Here is a 6,352-nt window from a genome sequence, read left to right as displayed (position 1 = left end):
AGGTCCCTGCAGACTCCTCTTGTGATCTCCCTCTTCTATGAAAACTGACCTTTTATTTCTGTTTCCTGTCATTTAGCCATTTTTTGATCCATTCCTCTTGCTTTTTGTTGCATAAAGGCGCTTTTTTGTTTGTTTGTTTTTCAAATGATGCTTTGTCTAGGAACTTCATTGCCCTGGAACTCCTGGTAACCCTGAAACATGAGATCTCCCTCGTCTACGTCAAAGAATTAACATCACCAAAGAATTATAGATCTGCAACACTTGACATAACGCAACAAAAGCTGTATTGTCTTCCTTGATATGTCATATTTATATATGTGTCCAGTGATTCTGCTCTGTAGGACAAACATTAGTTAGCTGGTCAGCACAGACAACACACGAGGCTCATTTGTGTGTAGTTGCCTGGGTCTTCATGTCTGCCTTCCCCACCTGGTTAGCAGGGGAAGGGTGACACACTGCAGTTAGTACTTCAGCTTTTTGACACCTGAGTTCTGTTAGAACTCCTGGATGGAGGCCACCTGGTCCCTATGACGTCTGGCTTATTTCATCTGTTCCCTAACCTTTTCTCCTCTGCACTTGCCTTTGAGGTAGATCTGCTAAATTCCCCATAATGCAAAGTTCTGGCATGGATTTCTCTAAGCTGTTGCACTGTGAACACAGATGCTAGAACATGAATGTAGTCTTTTCTCCTATGCTCTCGCTTTCTCTGAGTGTTCCTTTTACACCTTGATGGTCTACAGGCCCTACCCACTCCATGGCAAGCCTCCTGTTCCTGATACTTCTGGAAAAGGACTTGGGTTTATTTGGGTTTTTTTCTATGCCTTTGCAAGTCATTCCTCAAGTTCAGTTGTGATCTGCCTTAACTGGCTAAATTCAGTTGTGATCTGGTTAATGTACCAGAATTTACCCATCTGTTTTCTACAATTCCAAAACAGTTCCCAAAGGATACCTTATTGCTTCTGATAACCTCTCTTACCTTGTGGTTTATGCATGCTTGCTTCCTATTCTTCTATGTCTTTCTTCGTATGTTCTGAGAAGCTGGAGTATCCCATTATTAGCAAGATGATGAAAAATAGGTTTCTCCTGAATACCAGAGAACAGGCCTAAAGGCCAGAATTTACCTTGCAGAAGAGTTACTTTCCATCTTCCCATCAACAAAAATTTTCTTCTCCACACTGAAAGGATTCTTTCTCCTCTCATGTTCTTAGTCAATGCCAAGTCCTGCTCAACCAGCAGCTGAGGATCTGTCTCTGCGATGTTGAAAGAGATCTAAAACTGAAAACTAACATGTTTTTTTAAGAAGAATCTTATACATGTAATTGCTTTATTGCCTTTGAAAATTATTAGATAACTTTGTACGTGTGTGTCTGTATGAAAGCTAAAAATAATTTCCATACTATCCCTTACACCATTTTAAAATATTGCCATCCAAACACAGAGAAAAGTATGTAATTAAAAATGTGTAGTGTCACTCAGTGTTTTGTGATGGTATCTCCTTGCCACCACACCTATAATCTGTCAAAGGAAAAAGCTACTTTAGGGACCAAAGTACAAAGTTTTATGTAAAAAGAAGAAAACTAAAAAAGGTCTTTCTACTATCTCATCTAGCTCCACAGTCCAACAATCAGAATAGTAAGGTTGTAAATTTAACAGTCATTTAACATACCTTAAATTTCTTGCACATTTACATACTCCTTACAACTAGCAGTAAGAAACATCAGTGGATAAAAATTATCCATAAATTGTAATTTTAGATTTGGAGTTTTAAAAGCTATTTATTTCACATTAAAATGTAAACAGCTGAGGGTATTGATATCAGTTACTGATTTTTTTTTTTCCAGTCCCAAATCAATATTTTAAGAAATTAAATTTAAAAAGTTCTGTTACATTCAAGTCTCCTTTGAGGCAACTACAAAATTTAGCTACACAAATCCTCTTGATTATAAAAGATGACGTAAAATGTGAGGTTTATCTTGCATTATTAACAAGCACATGTCCTTGTTTCCTGGGAAAACATGGCAATTTCTGCTCCTCTAAGCGGCTGCTTTGACTTAAGTGTTGGGCCTAATGACCAAAGGAATTAAAAAATTATCAAGTGAGATCAAACTAGTGAGTCGATTGGCCCAAGATTTTGCCATCTACATAAGACTTGTCATAAAAAACACCACAGAGAGTTATGGAATATCCAGCTCCCAGATAAATTCTGGGCAATACATTTTTTGTTTAATATGACTGAGAATGTTTTCAATATCTATATAAATCTCAAATTATATTTGAAGTGTTATCAGCACTCAAAGAGTCAATTTTACGCATTAATTATCTGTGATTATTTTAATATTTTAACATGCTTTACAAAAAAACCCCACCTTTTTTTTAAAGACTGCCAACTCCAATTTATTGCTGCTGGCAGAATATGCAGTAGAAATGTGTAACTTACTTTCTACTGATTTTATTCTACATGCTTGTATCAAGCCACAGGCTGTCTGGCAATTTACCAAACAGTTCCTTTCTATCAATCAGTTCTCACACAGAAGTCCGCAAATTTTACTATTTCATTAAGAATTTCTTTTTCCACAGCATTTTTAAAAATACTAACTTGCACATCATCATCATCATAATCTCACAACGCCCAGCATCAACCTTTCGCACTAGAAAAAATTGCCATTTATCTCTATAGGGTTTTTTCTGATTCTAAAGTACTTCTTATTCAGGATAAGGCCTCACCTGTCACTATTTTCTTTTCCTGACAGACTCTTTCAATAATTTTTTTGAATATCTAACTCAATTGTTTTGCTTTACCCACTGTTGGCTGTCACATGTTTCAGAACATTATTTTCCATATTTGCTAATTCTTTTGAGAGGGAAGCAAAGCTTAGTGCAATTTTCAGTCAGTTCAAGCCCTTTTTAAACTATCTAATGACATTTACTTTGAGGTAATTCCCTTTAAAATTGTGCATTTCTGCTGGAAAATGAGTTAGTTCATTCTTAAATACCTTCGAAATTCCTTGACCAATATTATATAGTTTATGGGATTATCTGCGTTTAGTTTCTTACCTTCCTATCACCATTTCCTGCTTTTTCAACACCTCAGCTTCCAGCATAGTTTTGTCTGTCACCTGACACAAATAAAATTAGGTATCTCTACATTTCCTCTGATGCATCAGTTTGCAGTGGTTTTACCCTCTTTAGAGGAGTCCTCATTGTGCTGCCACTGAAGTTAACACAAAAAGCTCTGTAGGTTTCAATAGTACAGAATCTAGTCCTTGCTCTTCTAACTTTCTAGAGGCTGAATATGGCCCTCTAATTGGACAAAGAATGTACATCTGCATTCTTCTACTCTACGTCTCCCGTTTCAAAGTCTTTGAACATTTACTTTTATTGTACCTCTCTTAATTAACATGACATACTATCTGGCTTTCTTTAGGCCTTCTGTATGGACTTTTCCTCACCTTAGTTTCATCTTGACTAGGTTTTTCCACCTTGACATTTGAACAAATAGGTGTATTTTGTTCTCTTCTATAGCCTGTTCTCATTTATATACGTGTAGTTCTTTTAAGTCTGTTATACTTTAAAGGATAAATTTTAATGAAAAAGAAATTTCTGTGCAATGGGAAATGTTTTAGAAAACATTGGTAAGATTTAATGTCTATATAGCCCCTATATTTGGTGCAGAGATTTTAATTTCTTTTTTATTATCTTCCCCATTTCTGAGGCATTCAGAAACACTACCACTTACGTTACAGTGCTGGGATTTGGTATGATTTCTCCACCAAAGATAAGAATTTCAATATGCTTCCTGTTGTTTAGTGTATCAGTTACAGTTATTTCTTCAGCTAACACCTTTGTGTTACTTAGGAGTAAAGGATAGCCTTTCCACTCAGGTGCTCTGAAAAATAATTTTCAGTTCATATCAAGCATATGCTTATATAAACCATATAGTGCTCTACAGACTGTCCCATACATGAACAATATTTGAAATTACTGTTTTATTAGAATTAATCATCTCTGATCTCTTTCAGTAGTACATACTCCATATTCTTCTGACAGCAAGTAGTGAACTTTCAAGTACATTTGTATTGACATGACTTTGTATTACCTGTACAACTTCTCCCATTGAATTCTTTAAGCATACCACTGCTCTCTAAGCAAAGATTTCAAAACTATTAAAAAAGCAGAAAAAAAGTATATTTCAGCTTCCTTATGGACGTTTACCCAATTTGCATAGACTAAATTTTACTTATTACAAGTTATGAATGCCATCATTCTATACCAATTAATACATATATTTCAGTTCTGGGTTGAGACAAATATAGAAGTCTGATTATTCTAAACAATTTAAACATATTTGTTAAAATAATGTCCCATAGGAGATCAGTTACAAGCATAAAACAAATGTATGTATCATTCTACTGAAGTTAATATGATTTTTCCATTTGGTTTCAGTTTAGGTTCATTCATTACCAGAGTCCTTCTAGTTCATTTCTGGTTCAGGCTCAGCAAAACTTGAAAAAAAATACTGAAGTTCAAAGTCAAGTTTGGGTTTGGTTAACTCCACAAGTAGAATTACATGCAAGATGAGTGCAAGCAAAATATGTACCCTTTTAGTCTAGTTCTTTGTGATAAATTCAGAAATAAACAATATTTTTATTCTTGTGGCTGCATGCATCACTGCATGGACCAACAACAGTACCAGTTACAGGAGTTAAGTAATAGAAAGCTGTCATATCAAAGTAGCTACTACTTTTTTAAAATAATTCAGATCTCCCAAATAAAACTATGTTAAAAAACCCCAACCCTCCCAAAACAAACAAAACCGGAAAAAAAAAAAAAGGGGGGGGGGGGGAATAAAAGAACTACTTTAAGAGAGAAAAATATTCAGTATGATTTTGTCATTAAAATGCATATACAGAGAGAGTACCAGAGGGTTGCAGCATAACTTTAATGTTGTAATTACCTCACAAGTGATTCTTTATCTCTGGAATCTAACACCTCCAAATTCCTAAAAGATGAAGAAAGCAACAAAAATACCTCCCGAATTCCGCTACATGGCAGAGTAGTGGTACCTACACACATAATCTGTTGGGAATATTTTAACCCCCATCACAAACCACTGCTACTCAGACTGCCTCAGAGCGATACAAGCTGTCACCATGTGCCTGGGCCTGCCCTCAGAGGGAGTAAGCCCCACGTTTTGACCCAGGTGCCACAGGTCACGGCTGTTGGCCCAGGCATGGTGACAGGTGAGCTGCCTTCCCACATCCAGCCTGTGGGCACCAATATTCTCCTGAGAAGCCCCCTACCCCCTTTTCCCTTTTCATTACTTTTGCACTTCCAGCCTGGAGTGTGGCTGGGGCAAATTTTCTGAAGGACCTCCCGTTGGCCAAACAAAGCCTAAGATTTTCAGTCTCATCATTTGTCCAAATTTGGAGTGGATTTTTCAAGTGGACAGAAGCAGCATACTCCTGACAATGAGAGGACTCGGTGCCAAAATTCAAGCCTTTGCTCTGAAGCTTGAACTATTTAAGTAATTTTGCTGAAATCTTCCAAAATAATTCGGTATGAGGTGGATACTCAGCAAAGAAAATTTGTAATTTGGGTCACTCAGAAGAGATCACTTCCTATAAGTGGTTCTAGTAAGGCCGGTAACTAGTGACATAACAGAAACAAATAATACAAGAGATGATCACTTGGTGACTCCTGATATTCATCTCCAAGAGTTAGATTTGACTCTGATAAACCTTTATTTTTTGGGATCCTGGGATAAAAATGGTTAAAAGGGGAAGGGACAATCACAAGAAATTAACAGTAAAACTCAGTGTCAGATTTTGGCAAGCTGAATAGAATTGTTGGTATATGTCTAGGGCATCTCTCAGCGTTACAACTAGTATTAGCTCTGTCCAGACATTTAGAAACACTGATGTCCACATCTGCCAATCCCTTTATTTTAGCCAACAGCCTCCCTAGTCCATCAGAACATACCTTCATACCTTGCATCTGAGGTCATGGTCACGAAGGAGACATCCAATGCTGGCAAAAAGAACTGCACTAAGAGTGTTGAACTGTCAATATAGAGACCATATTTGGACACCGCACTCGTTGGGAGCCAGGGTGCTCCAGAGCAGTTTGTTTGTGATGATCTGTGTTGCTAGGCAGATGGGCAGCTACAGCTTGTACCAACAGGAGTTTTTTCTGGACATGAGACTTCAGTTCCTAGAAACGAGTAACTGAAGTACCTTTAAAAAGGTTTCCTAGGAATGATAAACACTTAATTGTGAAAGTGACAGCAGAAAAATCTACACACTCAGAAGGCAACTGTACTCACTAGGCTAGAATTTTTTTCTTCCGAGTTCTC

The sequence above is a fragment of the Athene noctua genome, chromosome 1 (assembly GCF_965140245.1).
Source record: "Athene noctua chromosome 1, bAthNoc1.hap1.1, whole genome shotgun sequence".
Classification (NCBI taxonomy): Eukaryota; Metazoa; Chordata; class Aves; order Strigiformes; family Strigidae; genus Athene; species Athene noctua.
The sequence above is the reverse complement of the archived record's forward strand: the minus strand, read 5'-3'. Positions refer to the sequence as shown.